Source organism: Ascidia mentula, chromosome 7 (assembly GCF_947561715.1).
Source record: "Ascidia mentula chromosome 7, kaAscMent1.1, whole genome shotgun sequence".
Classification (NCBI taxonomy): Eukaryota; Metazoa; Chordata; class Ascidiacea; order Phlebobranchia; family Ascidiidae; genus Ascidia; species Ascidia mentula.
This window is the reverse complement of record NC_138572.1, coordinates 15,603,821-15,620,540: the sequence shown is the minus strand read 5'-3', so window position 1 is coordinate 15,620,540 and position 16,720 is coordinate 15,603,821. Positions and strand designations below refer to the sequence as shown.

The window sequence follows — 16,720 nt, the reverse complement described above, 5'->3', positions numbered from 1 at the left end:
TGACAGAAAAGTGTCATAAAACTGTCTTTTTGGTGACTAGACTGGAACAACACTTTTGAACCCTTTTTTTAAGTAAACTGGCCATTAAATACATAAAATGCAATTAACCTCCATACAACTGCCATATGGACCGTCATTTCACTCCTATTTGCCTGTTTTGGTGACCAACAGAGGCGATTTGCCAGGTTTTCGCACTTACACAAACCCCGGGAATTGATCAGCGAAGTGTGAAACACTGTTATGCTTGAATGCGTACGCGACATGGAAACACGACCCGTTTTTGGCCAAAAACGTAAGACATGGACCAAATATTTGGGCTAAGCCAAATCGCGACATGGAAACATAGTATATGTGAAAGGTCTTTCTATGGCAAAATCAATGGTCAACCATTTGCTGTCAGAAAAATTTAAATTTCAGCTTGAATCGTTGGAATCCCCAAAACGAGTACACCAACCTCATTCTGGCAGTTGTGGAGTTTTTGTTTGCATGTATGCCAAGTGGCTTACTATGGCAACAAGCCTTGAACAAAGAGGTTCTGTATACTCATACCGCAAAGAAATATTTGATACAATTGCAGGGAACTGCCTAAATGGTAAACCCAAAAGAGACATGTGCAAGTTTTGCAATGATAATTCCAAGACTCTTTGGGTTGAATGTACAAGATGCATACAATGGTTCCACACAGAGTGTGTAGGCAAAACTGTTGATGATGCATCAAATGGTATATATTTTGTTTGTCCAAATTAATCATAAAAATGTTATCATATTTTACAAACCCTAGCCAGTGCAAACGCTTGGTTATCGAGTGAGGTGTATATGCCACTATGCTGTGCGAAGGTTGCAAAACCCTAGCCAGTGCAAACGCTTTGTTATCGAGTGAGGTGTATATGCCACTATGCTGTGCGAAGGTTGCAAAACCCTTTTTGCAAAAAAATCAATAAACAAATCTTTTGGTTCTTTATTGGTGACATCTAAATAAAAACAGCAATGTGAATGACACACATCATGAATTTTGTGAATGTACTTACAATGTCTGCTTTTCTATGTCTGTAAAAACAAAATTAAATCAGGTTTATAAGTTAATGAAGATAGGCACTACGGGTGTTACAATTAAGTTCTTACCTCTGGTACTTTGGCTTTATCAATCTGCACAAAAACAAAATTAGATCAGGTTTATAAGTTAATGAAGATAGGCACTACGGGTGTTACAATTTAGTTCTTACCTTTGGCGCTTTATCTTCATTAATCTGCACAAAAACAAAGTTAAATTGTGGTTTGTAAGTTAATGAAGATAGGTAGTAGTGTTACTCACCTCCGGTACTTTGGCTTTATCAATCTGCACAAAAACAAAGTTGAAATGTGGTTTGTGAATTAATGAAGATAGGCACTACGGGTGTTACAATTAAGTTCTTACCTCTGGTACTTTGGCTTTATCAATCTGCACAAAAACAAAATTAGATCAGGTTTATAAGTTAATGAAGATAGGCACTACGGGTGTTACAATTTAGTTCTTACCTTTGGCGCTTTATCTTCGTTAATCTGCACAAAAACAAAGTTAAATTGTGGTTTGTAAGTTAATGAAGATAGGTAGTAGTGTTACTCACCTCCGGTACTTTGGCTTTATCAATCTGCACAAAAACAAAGTTGAAATGTGGTTTGTGAGTTAATGAAGATAGGCACTACGGGTGTTACAATTAAGTTCTTACCTCTGGTACTTTGGCTTTATCAATCTGCACAAAAACAAAATTAGATCAGGTTTATAAGTTAATGAAGATAGGCACTACGGGTGTTACAATTTAGTTCTTACCTTTGGCGCTTTGTCTTCATTAATCTGCACAAAAACAAAATTAAATTGTGGTTTGTAAGTTAATGAAAAAAAGATTTTAACTTATAATTAACATTGCAATGTAGTCACTTACAACAAACTGCTTCACTTCATTATTCTGCAAAAATGTAATGGTTTAAATGTTGTCAAAGAATAAATGTTTTTAAAACTTACCAGAAACTGTTTGGCTCCGTTTGTCTACACAAAAAAACACACATCATATGTTAGTGAACAAATTAGAATTTATTTTGTACAAAAGTTACTCACAAGGCACTGCCTGGCTTTGTCAGTCTGCACATAATTAATAATATTACAAATAAGTTGATGTATAACATAATGTAGTATGAGTGTCAATAAGCAGATTGAATATGTTAGCAGTGAACTGTGCAACCAGCATTACACAACACTTACCACCGCAGTTGCTTTTCTCTTTTTAAACTGAAAATAGTGATGTACATCACAAAAAAAAAACAATGATTTAATACTTTTTGAACCAAAAACAGTAATGTACAACTTGGGAAATAAATATATAAATGTGATTTATAAAAACATTAAAAATTATTCCACCTGTGTTTTCATGACTTACTTAAAATACAACTTACATTTTCCTGAAAATATTGGGGTGATACCCATCTGAACAGCAAACAAATGATATTAATTACTACTAGTGCATGTTCATGATAAGTGTTTAGCAATTAGGCTACTTACTTTGCCGTCTTTGACATTTTGTTCATACTAAAAAAGTAAAACAAGTGGGTTATTTTTTTCAGTTGATTTTATGTGTAAATGCACATTTACTTACTCTTGTAGCTTTCTGAATTCGCTTTGAGTCAGGTATCTGCGTAAAATTACACAAAGTTACTTAAGCATGTCCAAAGCAAAAGTGTATAACAATACCTTTGGGCATATTTTTTCTTTTCTGCGAAACAAAATATATTTCAACTTAGACCTCAACATTTAAATTTCCAACTCTTACTTGTGCTTGTTTCTCCTGATTATGGTTTGCACCTGGGGCACCATTTTGAGGCAGTGAAGGCAGGGGTGCCCCACACTGTAAACTGTAATGGTGGAAATTTGCACCTATGTGGGTGATACAGTTTTTTCTCCCATAGGGATGAAATACATTATATAACCCAAGGGTGGATGTTACTAAACCACCCCATGATAGTGCAATTTCCACCCTACTGGAGAGGATACTTTTCCATACCCTCCCATGAAGTAGCAGTTTCCACCCTACAGCACAATACAAACACATATTTTATTGTCCAGCATCAGTTTGTATTTTTTCGATTTAGATGCATCACGACAGTTGTCTGGGATTCAATAAAATCAACAGTTCGTTTTTACTGCATAACAAACTGGCGAAACTTCAAGGTTAGTTAATTACTTTAAACACAGGTTCAGGCACTTCACTTACATTCAAATGTAAAACATATCCACACATAATGCATGAGACAATTACGTCTGGGAACTCCCAAGAAAATGAACAGCTCATTTTTGATGCATAACAAACTGGCCAAACTTTACAGTTTGTTAATCACTTTCAACACAGGCACTTCCACTTTTACATTCAAATATATAAATATATAAAATATACCCACATAACAATGACATTGTTTTGGAAATTTGCTTGGGAATGGTTACATCAAAAACCCAATAAGCAGCAATAAGTGTGGATAACCCTTGCAAGATACCACCACTGACTGATACAGCCCAACCATCCACAAAAACAAAGAAGCATGTTTTATCAGCATCATACTGTAAGGTTGGATATGGTGAGATAACATCCTGCAAATATAATTTATTAATGTATTTGCTTGAAAGGGGAAACAATTATCAATTCACTTGCCTTGTCCATTGCAAAGAAATAGGCCAAATTTTCTTTAAACAATGTTGGAATACAAAGCATCCAGAAAAAAACATCTTGATCTAAAACAACACATGATACATGTATAATCTTTTTTAACAAGCAGCACCCCATACATAAGAAGATATACTAACACTTTATAAACCAAAAACAATTCTATTAATAAACAGTTTTTTGCTCAGTAGCATGTCCACCTAAAATTTTATTCCAAGCCTCTGGAACATCACCCCAACGAATTAACTTTTTTGCCTTTCTTAGTTCCGCAGTTTGTAGAAGATTCTCAACATCAACATTGGTTATTTGCTTCATTTCTTCCAATAACTTCACAAAAACTTTTCATTTTTATATTCTAAAAAATGAATTTGCTCACCATTCTGCACAAAAACAAAATGACTGATCCTCACATATGAGTTGAAAAAGCTCACCACAAAAAAAAACTTTCCAACATAATGCTTACCCATGTCGAAAACTGTAATGCCTCGTACTCTTCAAACAATGCGCTCATGGGCAACCCTTCCAGAATTAATTTTCTCCTTGCAGAGAAAGTCCTCATAAGCCTGTCTTTGATTACAGAAAAATTAGGATTCTTCTGTTTTATTTCCTTTTTTAATACTTCTTTGTGATAATTTATGCTGAATTCATCTTCTGCACTCGAATTCCGAGTATATGTACAGAAACAATGCTAATGAAACACACTTACTTGCAAAAGAAAACATATGTTGTTAACTCACACTATCCGAAAGCTTGCTTCTTCTCTTTTTGCTTACTGTCTCTACCACGTCATCTTGCTTTCTACGCTTGTAACACTGGCCATACTTTTCTTTCATTTTGTTTCTAATAGCATCTTCAACAAGATGCCTTCTGAAATCCTTGAACTTGCCTCGCAACATGTTGAGCCAAGAAGTCTAACATAAAGATACAAATTAACACAATTTTTGTATTAACAAACGAGGGCTTACATGAAATGATCCAGTTGGTGAAAACCTGTCTCGCAGTGCTGGGTATGTTGTCACAAGAGACAAACAGACTTCTCTATACTGATTTGGCATCGGATAACTAAAAATAAAAACACAATATCACTGCACAGCACGTTTTTGCAACGAAACAAAATAATACTTACTTTGTGTATTTTCGCATATCATTAAAAATGATATTTACAATTTGCCTTCTAGTTCTACCTGGTATAATTGCCTCTTCCTCTTTTATAGAAGCAGTAACACACATCGGAAATGGTGGCAATTTATATACCAATGGCCACTTAGTAACTCTTCTTCAATGCTGCAAGTGCTCGAAAACGACTCTTCAAATGGTGATGTAACATCACTTTCTTCTGCTGTGCTAGTGCTCGGGCTTGTAGTTGGTTCCTCTGGTGATCTTGATTGTAATTTTAGTTCACTTAAATTTGGAATAATTTCTTTATTTTCCACATCTACCCAATCCTGAAATTGACTGTTAAACACTTGCAGCTGAATATTTTTTACACCAAAAGTTTTTTTCAGAACATCATGTAGATTTTCCAGTGAACTTACTGTTACAACTTTTTTTACATCTCCATAAGTCACATGAAACATTTTTGACTAGCTTCTAGAAAACCACAAAAAAAACAATTATAAACTTTTATATAAGCAAGTGGAGGCAATAATGATTTCCGTAAGCTGCATACAGATGGCCACTGTTAGCTTACGTTTTTATGTCAAGTCATTCATGAGGGCAAATGCGATAATTGAGCTTTATATACTCATGCTTGTTAACCACATATATATCATGAGCACGACTCATTTCCATTCCAGCCTTAAAAATATGCCAGTAATTGGAATAATACAAATTACCAGTTATATACCATCCCTCATTAATAAGCAATATAAACTTTGTTTGCAAAAAAATAGGCTGCTCCTCGATTATGTCGATGACAAAAAAATCATTAAAACAATAGCGACAACAGTCAAACGACAAGCACCTGGTCGATTCTAAGTTAGGGTTTAGCACGCTAAAAGTATTACTGAGGAGATTAAATGCAGCAGTTGGCATAGAGTTGACACTAATATATTTAATGGATACATGACCTTTTAACATTTTGTCATTGCTTAGACAGTTCATCCCACTTTGTTCCCAGCACCTCAGTCCCTGGATACGCTTGGTTACAGTAAGGCAAATGTTTTTGAAGTTGCAAGATCTTTTCACAACCTTTTTTACCCGTTGGTGATAAGACTCAAACCTCATTGACCACAAGTGTCGTAGTGGACCAAAGCGTATAATTAATCTTGGGTAATGCAACATGAAATGAAACTTCGGTTTCAGTTTTGTTTTATCTACTTCCATAACTAGCTGATAAAAGTCAAGTATAAGTATGTCGAGTTCATTGATCCATTCTGTAGCAATTTCAGGGGCAAACACAATGTCACAAATGTTTGACAACAACTTATATAGTTTCCACACAGTACAATCCACAGAAACAAATTGGCCCAACAAAAACGGAAAAATCCTAAACAAACACCATGACTCATGTGCATTTAGGGCACATGAAGTTCCGAGAATCCAACTAACAGGCTTGTTTTGCCTGTCATTGCGGCCAAACTGAAAGTCTTTTAATTTGTGAATAATGTCAGATCGACACAGTTTCTTTGATCTTCCAAGTTCCTCAATTATCAGGTTTAAAGTAACTGGAATAACCCCCTCCAGCATATCATGCATAATATCTGGGGGTAGGCCTAGTATGACATCAAATGATGAAAGGTTTGAAAGTATGGGTGAGCACCTTACTCCGTATGCAGAAATTAGAGAGTTATCCTCAGCAATAGATGTGATATATGATTTTGTGCTGTTCGCAAAGCAAACATGCTTTCATGACATTTGGACTTCACTTCATTATGAGTACACAAACAAAATCTGCAAACACGGCCACTAGAAAATGTCTTGCGAAACCCACCAATGTCATGCATGGCCAAATTGTCCCCACATATGCAAGAAACTCCACACATAAAGTGAATAGTCCGGCCATCATTTACATTAACAGTCAAACCAAACTTTTCCAAGTTTTCCATGTCTTCAGAGAATTTATGCAGAACTGGCCCATATCCCACATTCTTTATTATTTTGTGTAGACAAGGCAACAATTAACAAATGTATATTGCTGTGATTCGAAAGATACTTTTTTTTCCATATTGCAAATCGTAAAATAAAAACAGGTTAATTTATGAATACCACGGGATGTTCCAAGAGGGTTACACACTTCAATATCATCGCAATATAGTTGTATTCTCAATTTATATCGATCCCCTTTAAAATATGCATTTAGTCGAAAAGCTTCTCCATCTGTATAATCACATAATCCTACATGTGAATGCTGTAAATTTCTGGCAATACTGTCTGCAACATCACTATGGGAGATATATCTTTTTAGAGTTTCAGTAATTGGTACATACTGAAAACTTCCATTGTCCATACCCAAACTAATTTCCTTAGATTCAACCAAACCAACAGACAGGCAATAATTCCTGTAAAATGATTCATTTTTGATTTTTTTACATAACGTTTGATGTTGGTCAGCCAGAAAATGCTTGATAGAAGTTAAAGGACTCTCAGTATGGAACTGACAAACAAATTGTGCAACATCAGTCATAATGTCTAAAGACACAGTTACTGGCAAAACGTGCTTTTCGCGCAGCTTTAAAAACAGTGACATAAAAGAGTCATCAAATTGAAATTCGGGAAGAGCCTCCTCACATACTTCTTCATCCTTTCGCTTTACAGTTAATAAATTTGCATTAGGATTATTATTGGTCTCACCACAATCAATCAAGTCATTTAAACATTTATGTGATTTGTACAAATGCACACGGTACGATTCATAAGATGTGTACGTCCTGTTGCAGTTCTCCAATGTACATTTAAAACGATCGGTGAAACCTTCATGCAAATGGCTGCTTCGAAGATGTTTTAAGTGAAGCTTAAATGAACTTTGTACCACATCACATCCTGGGTAAGGGCACTTTAGCATGGTCGTCTTGTACACACTTTACCAACTTAAATTTTTATATTTTTTTTCAAGAAAATTAGAAGTATCTGCTTCAAGGGCTACTTACCACACAAAATATAAGGGCCAGTTTTTCAACCAAAAAACTTGTCCAACACTTCCAGGTCTACAAATAACAAACCACTCCTGTATAACTGAAATATTTTGCAACAACACGTGCAGGCGACGCAGGACGCAATCAATAAAGAGATCAGTTAACAAGTAACATGCCACAAAGACAAAGTAGTCCCCACGTGTACAACTACAAATTGTTTGATATATATTTAATCGATTCGAGTATTCTTCAAAAGTATTTTAACAATATATTAATTTGGATTAAAAATAACTTAAAACGATTCAAGAATTATGCAGCAGAGAAAAAATTTCATAATTCCTTTTTTGCCAATATTCATCCGCCGCGTCACGTGTTATGGCACAAGTTCTGCGGTGCGCAGTTAAATCGTCCTTTGCTAAAACACACTCTTTATTGATACAGTTGTTGTATTAATTTTATTTTTGCTTGAAGATACTGCTAAAACACTCTCTTTAATTAACTTTTGCATATCCGCCTCCTTCCACTAGTTACTACCAAATAAACTTGTGGTGTTACCACAGAGCAATAATTCCCAACCTTTTTTCAGGAAACCCTATTTTTTAAATTCTATAATGCAAAATTATCGCGCACAAGCATAAAAGTCAGTTTGACGTAACAAACACTTAAAAAACTACAAAGCATCCATATTCACAAGTCCTAATACACAATTTTTTGCTTTACTTGCAATAAGCGACCCAACTTTGAGTCGCGACTCACAGATGAGGAAACACCGCTATGGAGGAAGTTGTAAACGATTTAGCCTAAATCAAAAATTCTGAGTGTAGGTGGTTGCCACAAACGGAAACATAGCGTGGATTTTAGTGCACTTTCGTTTCTATCATAAAAAAATTAAAAATGTATGTGCGCCTCCTATCTGAGGTGGAATCAAAAGATTTATCCTTTGGTCATGATCGAAAAAGGTAGATTATTAATTTTTCACCTACATAGGGTTGTAAATTGTACTTTCCACCCATGCGTAGGGTGGGTAATTTTCCACCCTACCGAATTTTCCACCTTTACGCTTTACAGTGCAGGTGCTGTGCAAAACAATTTATCAATATTGATAGTGCAATTGCTAAAACTCATTTTCTTTACAACAGAAGTAAACCAACACAAACAAATGTTTAGTGTTTCCACGTCATAGAAAGAGGTTTATTTTTGCAACAAGAAACTTTTTGGTGTCCTATGCCAAATACGTTCCCGCCAAACTATACCCGACTTGTCTACGTAAGTCTTCTTTTCTTGCTTTAGGACGCGCCAAACATGTGTGAGAGAGCGAAAAAGGCGACCGAGAGAGAGGTGAGAAAAAGGCTTACCTGACATCTCTACGTAAGTATTTTTCCATTTTTTTTCGTGCCCAGGACAGAGAAGATTGCGTGGCATCCTCGAACGGCGATGTTCGTGGTAAAATTGAAACAAATTGAAACACGCATACGATGTCTGTGCAAAATTAAAACGGTCGAATATTATTTTACAAAAATTAATAAAGAAGATAAATAAAATAGAATAATTGCGAATTAGCTAATTTTATTTAATAATTGATATATGACTACGGTGAGAATTTTTTTATTTAATCATCGGCATAGAAATCGTAGTCCCTTTTTCTGCCGTTCAAACAGTTAATATTTTTTGCTACAAACTTTACAGGAGAGACAAAGGTAATCATGGCTTTCGGTAAGTCGCATATTTTGCTTTTTGTTTGAACACCCAATTCAGGTTACATTCAGAAAATAACTTACAAGTCCGGGTTGGCCGGGTCGGCAGGGTATGCCGGGTGGGCAGGGTATGCCGGGTCGGCAGGGTTAACAGGGAACTTTGTCTGCAGGTTGTGTTGAGAGAGGCCATATCATCAGAGACTTGGATCCCACAACATGACATGTCCTTTTATGAAAAAATGCAGTAGCCTACTTGTGCATTCAGTCAAAAGTATTGTGATATACTGTTTATCGATGTTTTTAACTTTATTGTGAAATGCAGTTTCTTTGCCCGTTATGTATTAAAAAATACATAAAAGTAAGGCCAAGTCTTGTACATCTTTCAGTATTTGGTGGGTTTTGGAGGTTTGCCAAGTGCATTAAACAGACATGCCAGGAAAAATGTTAATTTGTGTTACTGCAAATACACGCAACACAAACGAAAACGCACCCCTATTACTGCTATTTTTATCCTTTACTATTCTGTAACTGCTAGAAAAAAACTTGTGTAATGTCTTGCAAGTTGATAGGAGAACCAAAGTTACTGAAAACACTGCATCTGAAAGTGTACCTTAGAAAAACACGAGACATTTGCAACAAATATGTAATGTCTTGCGAATTGAAACAAAATTTGATAAATACATGAACAACACAACATCTAAAAAAAAGTGTACTAAAAGAACTAAACAGCTAGTTAACCTGAGGAAAATATTAGTAGGTTGTTGTAAACCAGCTTCAAAGTGACATGATATCTTTTTACAGTAAATTATTTTAGTTCATACAAATTGGTTTTTGCAAATAAAAATGCCTCGAAGAAAATATTGGCCCTGTGGGAGATGTAGAAAAAAATTGCCAAACAGATTGCATTTATTGTGAAAATTGCAAAAAATGGTTTCACTGGAAATGTGAGAATGTTGATCTGAATGACTGGAAGGATTTGACACAGGAAGCATTTTTGTGCCAGATGTGTTGTACAGCAGGAAGTAGAGGATTCAATTACAAACAGTCACTTAGAAGACTTGGCACTGTAAGAACATGATATTTGTGTTTTAAAATCACATGTTTGTCATTGTAAGCTATTTTAGTGAATTAGCATAAAGGTTAGCAGCAGACATAACAGTTTTAAAGAAAAGTACCAGAATGCACTAAAAAATAAGTGAAGACTTTTAGCATAGCATGATACATAAGTATACACTTTAGCAGATGTTCAGAAAAAGGTCATAAAACAACATCTTGACAATCTTAGGATAGTTATTTATTTAGTTTTTTTTATTTTTCAGTGTGGTTTCAGTAAAGATGTATTGATCAAAAAAGCACAGAGAGAGGATTTGCTTCTGAAAAACTTCAATCATACATTTACAAACAAACAGTTGGCGATAAACAGCATAAATTTGGATAATCACTCAAATGTTCTGTTAAAAGACTTACCAAATTATAAATCCAAAGTTGCAGTAAGAACAACTCCAGATGGAAACTGCTTATTCAATGCAGTTTCTGTAGGGCTTGCAGGTGATGAGTCTTTGGCAACTGAACTTCGATTAAGGAATGCCATAAATATGATCTGTAATGCAGAAAAATATGAAACAAACATTTCAGCACAAAACTGGAAATTTATATCTCCAGAATACTGGGAGTCCGTTAAGGACTGTATTGTAGATGGTGGCTACTCTTCTACCTGGACCATAATGGCACTTTGTGATGCAATAGCAATGGATATACGTTCCATTTACCCCAAATGCAATGGACCAGAAGATGAAGTGTATACCATGTGAAATAAAACATTCTCACCAATTGGTCAATGTTCAAATGGAATAATTTATATAATGTGGACAAGAATTGCACAAGAAACAAAAGGAAAAATTTGGACTTCAAATCATTTTTGTGCAGTGGTCAATCAATACGATCTTGAAATAGAATATGATGTAGATTCTGAGCAAGTAAACCCCAAAACAGGATACTGTCTGAAACCAATTAAACAGGAAGGTTCAGAAAGCAATGTAAACTTAATATCTCCTTGTAAAACTCAGTCAGAAAAAATTATACCAGAACCACCTTCTTCTGTTTGCTTCGATTCTACTACAGATGTTCCAGATCCCTTAGAGTCAACAAATAAAAATAAATCTGATCTTAACATTTCGCATACTTCATCAACTGCAAACAAAAGAGAAAATTCAGAATCGGATACAACAGACACAGAAGAAATAATGGACAAAAATAAAAAAATAAATCTGGTCTTAACATTTTACCCAATTGCATAAAAAAGGAAAATTCGAAATCAGTTTGGTTTGATTCAACAGAAAATGAAGCAAATCAAGACTCTTTTACTCCTGGTGATCTAAAAGCAAATGAGGAAAATTCAAATCCTAAAAAGTCAACATCTGATTCTTTTGAAGAAACAATTTCAAAAACTAACGAAGGAAAACTGGAATGCAATGAGTTTCTGCCCACCCATAAGGTTCTACAATTTTTGACAAACAAAACAACAACTGGACTTGCAAGCATACCTTTCGGAAAAAAAGAAAATTGTTATTTTGTCATACAAAACACAGAAAACATTCAGCGAAAGAAACTAGGGTTCAAAAACAAGTTTTGGGACGACTGAGGAGCATGAAAAAAAAATCCTATTTCTCATCTTATTTTGAAAGGAACGGTTTCAAGCAGCTGTATCAATATAGAAACAAAATGTGCACCAAACAAACCACACCCGAATACAAATATCACCAGTTAGATCCACAGCCAATGAAATCAAACTTGATAAAACTGAACAAATTTATTGGCTCCCATTGCAATAATACTAACTACAAGCGCAGAATATCATTTTTGGAATATTATGGAAATGACGAAGTGATACCATTATACCTGGTTGAATACAAAGGAAATCAACCGTTCCAAATACCCCATGGAAATAGCAAAACAAATCAGAGCAACTACATTCGGACTTGTCCAGAAGTTGTTGATGAGCTCCGCAAAGAAGTTCCACTGAAAACTGCCAAAAATATATACGATGAAAAAATGCAAAATACAGATAATCTAACATCAATGCCAAGGAATTTGCAGCAAATATATAATACAAAGTACAATCTAAAAAAGCAAAAAGACCCAACTTCAGTTAAAAAGGAGGTGATGAAAATAATTGACATGGCCCAGACACATGAATTTGTTCAGAAGTGTTTAAATTACAAGGGACGCCCAATTTCAATAATTTGTTACACAGAAGAACAAATTTTAGATATAAATAGGTTTTGCTGTAATTCCAAAGCTGTCCTGTGTGTGGATAAAACATTTCTTACAACAACTGTGTGCCAAAATCTTTCATTAACTCGGAATTTAACCCAAAAGCATCCATTATTTCTACACAAGGTCTGACACTCAAACTTACCTGGAATTTTTCCAAACGCTAAAGTTTGCATTAAAAAACGACAACATTATCTTCGGAACAGATGACGAGAAGGCCTTGCACCATGCCATTATGGAAGCTTTTCCAAATGAGTGCATGTTTTGTGTACAAGGCATTTAAAGCAATACTTACAGCATCCGACAAAATTGGCCTAAATAATACAGAAAGAAACAAAATAATTGATGAAGTGTTTAACTTACTTTTATCCGTTGATGAAATAGAGTTCGAGGAAGAAAAAACAAGAATGCTGCATGGATTTATGGAAAAATATCCATCAACTCTTCACACCTATCTGAGTTGCAGATTCTTGCCACTTCTAAAAGAAAAAGTTTGGGAACCAAGGTTAAAAGTTGACTTAGGATGGTCCAACAATTATGCAGAAAGCATAAACCATGTTTCAAAGATAAAATCTGAATGGAAACAATTGAAGCTCCCGGAACTAGTTACAATGATTTATGGAGTGGTAAAGTGCCAGTACACAGAAGCAGAAAAAGCATTAATAAAATTAGGACCGTTTAGTTTAAGACCAAAATACAAAGAACATGAAATACCATACTCAGATTGGTGCGAACTATCTAAGGAAGAAAGAGGAAAATGCTTTCTGAAATACATGAAACACAATCTTAACAGCAAAAATATTTTCAATGTGCATACAATACCTCCAGCAAGCTGTTGTGGAAAAAAGCCACACCAGAGAAAGCGAAGGAGGGCTGAAAAGGTGACCTTCCACAAAAAAATGAAACTTTGAGAATTTTTAGTCCAGATTTCATTTCTTCTTTTGCTTCTTTTCCTAATAAAAGCAAAAATTATATCTACATATTTAAGAGTGATTAAAGAGTATAAGAGGCATAAAAGTGATAAAAAACTATCAATAGCCTACTTGGATAACTTGGGGCTGGAAACATCACTTTCAAGTTAGTACTGGACCAGTAGCATTGATAGCAACTACACCCTACAAAACCATGGATGTAATAAACCTTACCTGTGGGCTGTATATACATAATTTTTAGAGGAATCCAGTATAAGTTTTCGTGGATTAATGTTAGTAAAATACATAAAGCACGACTTATACAAAAACATACTAGTTCATAGGTATTCACTTGACAAACGAAAATTATTTACTTATCTAAACTGCAAAAAACACTAACACTGCCTGTAACCCAGCTAATACGTGGCCAACCCTGCCAACCCGGTATATTTAGAGGAACCGCAGTTTGGAAGGTATAGAGGGCAGATCTTTTTGTGGCTCTTAGAAAATGAAGTGGGGTGGGTTGTCAGTAGTGATGTCTTGCGCCGGATCCGGGTACCCGGACCCGGCCGGATATTGACCAATTTTCAATACCCGGACCCGGCCGGATAATACACTTGATTTTACCGGATAGTTTTGAAAGCATTTTTGTCCTAAAAACGGACAAACATTCGCAAATTACACGTTTTTTGGGACCCGGTCTGTGAAACTCGCCGACTTCCGATTTTTCGGATGTTTGTTATTAAGGTTTTTTCTTGACGTCTTGTACCATATTATTAAATACCCACGTTTATTTCTTCCACTCATGATAAGCTAACCTAAACATAGCATTCTGTTTGGCAATCAATACCGATAAAATACATAAATCGGTGTTAACAAACTGCCGGATCCAAATTATCCGGCCGGATTTGATTGGTAACTATCCGTATCCGGCCGGGTCGGATAATTTGCAACTGGGAACATCACTAGTTGTCAGCCTTGCAGCTTCACATGAGGTAAGGCCAATAATTTTTTTGAGTACATTACATATATTGTATGTATGATGTGTATGTACATAGTTTTATGTATATGTACTATATATATATATACATGTAGTTTTATGTTCATATATATATATACTATGTTGGAACCATATCTAGACATATACACAACTACACATAACTTAGACAATATGTTTATATAACTATAACAAACAGTTTCCACACCTAAATGACATACACAGTTTTTTTATATACATGTATATATACTATGTATATATATATATATAGTCACCCAACTCCAAGAATTCAAAAGTTGTGCAGTCATTTGCTTTGTTAACATAATATAGTGTACCCTTTGTGTATTGTATAGTTGTGTGATAACTATTCACATTCCATATTAGAACACTGTGGTTGTAGGAGGAAACATCTCGGAGCACAGCCAATGTAAAGGCAACTGCCCACATGACCAACAAGGCTGCACTGCTTCGTTATGCAACATCTTTTCCTCTGGTTGTTGCAGCAATCCACCAACTTCAGAAGGCAAACTCAGCATCAGCGGCTCAGGAACTTGTTGGCTTCGGCAAATATGCTCGGATGAAGCGGTCTGACTCGTACAAGTCACAGTCGCCTGAGCATGTCTCATACCGGCAAGTTATGTACATATTGTGCTGTACAAGACCATTATATGAGCTGTAAAGTATATAAATGTTACTAGTATTTGCATTTTGGCTCATGTTTTGTAAATGATTTGCAGCCGCTCATCATTGGCAAGAGTCAGGTCAACAAGGGTTCGACCCTTCACAAGCTGCAACTGTATTTCCCGCAATGTGAAGGGAAACGAGTCGATGATGTCACTGACGCTGAGCTTGTTGAGCATATTGTATCGACCGAGCTTGCTGGTAAGACTTGTATGTATCAACTTCTGTTTGAAGAACTAGCAGAATCATGGTTGTATTACTTTTTAGTGATTGTTTTTTTATTAACAGGAGATCAATCTCAACCCAGCACCAGTTCTGGTACAATTACCACAACTACAAAAGCTAACCCGGAGGTAATTTTGGGTTTTTATTTGTCAAAAACCTATCCAAATAACAAATAAAACTTAACAACATTAAGTAATATAACACAAGCAATACTATGTGTTTCTTCATTAAAATTGATTTTACACTTAATCATGTGTTTTTTTTTGTTAGATCCTACTTCCCAAACCCTGGAAGGAAGGTCTACCGCCTCATCAACATCGTTGGGTGTCCCGGGCTCTGTTTACTGCTGGTGCAGGGGGAACTCCGGTCTTGCGCCAGCTTGATCAGATGTGGTTCTACCCGCCCCAGCCATCTACTCCAAGCCACCATCCAATGCGGATCTGTTTTTTGTCAGGCCATTTTTTTACTGGTGCTGACATACCGTTATTCATGTTCGCTGCGCGTACTTTGTATGCTGCGCGAAAGAGGACTTGGAAATACTGACACCCAACTACAAAAAAAGTTGAGGGAGGGTCACAGCGAGGAGTGGCTGCGTCGCTCAGCAGCTTACCTGACCGCCTGTGAGCCCTTTGTGTCCTCTGCCTTGCTGACTCCTGTCGCTTTGCAAAAGCAACCATCACTTGCAGAACTACCTCAACCGCAGTGGCTTCTTGCTGTGTTTGTGAGGGATGTTCAACAGCGCATGGAGGAAGTCTTGGCCCAGGTCACTTCAACTTATGGTGAAGTATTAAAAATGGACTCGACAAAAAAGGTCACCAAGAAACTTGCAGGCCATGCGGCTGGAACAGCTGCATGGGTGACCAACGTAGGTAATGAACGTGGTGAGGTGCTCATGTCTGTTCTTACAGCAACAGAGGGTTTTGGACTACATCACATGGCTCAAGGTTTAGTGCACCGCTATGCTCTTGCAGCTGTGCCTCCACCCAAGTTAATGTACGTGGACAGAGACTGCTGTGCCAAATCTGGAAAAGGGAGTACTGCCTCAATGTTTTCAGGGTGGCCCGATATTCACATCCGCTTGGACATCTGGCACTTCATGAGAAGGTTGGCCACTTGCTGTACAACTGAAAGTCATCCGTTGTACAGTGCATTCATGTCCAAGTTGTCTGCTTGTATTTTT

General features: G+C 36.1%; 1 long non-coding RNA gene across 18 annotated transcripts in view; it reads right to left on the bottom strand.

The window, feature by feature from the left end:
* LOC145908231 (uncharacterized) overlaps nt 1-14,023 on the bottom strand; it is a 47,201-nt gene extending 33,178 nt beyond the window's left edge. For 2 of the 18 annotated variants that reach the window (XR_014402953.1, XR_014402954.1), the window contains exons 1-4: nt 13,770-14,021; nt 13,549-13,679; nt 13,090-13,205; nt 12,352-12,478 (exon numbers count right to left, since the gene is read on the bottom strand). This is a non-coding gene — a long non-coding RNA (uncharacterized LOC145908231). Of the gene's footprint in view, nt 1-10,082; nt 10,518-11,317; nt 11,454-11,544; nt 11,644-11,738; nt 11,828-12,351; nt 12,479-13,031; nt 13,491-13,548; nt 13,680-13,769 lie in introns of those variants that run through there. The other 16 variants (XR_014402971.1, XR_014402955.1, XR_014402957.1 and 13 more) reach the window with 16 other exon arrangements.
* Nucleotides 14,024-16,720: the final 2,697 nt, after the last annotated feature.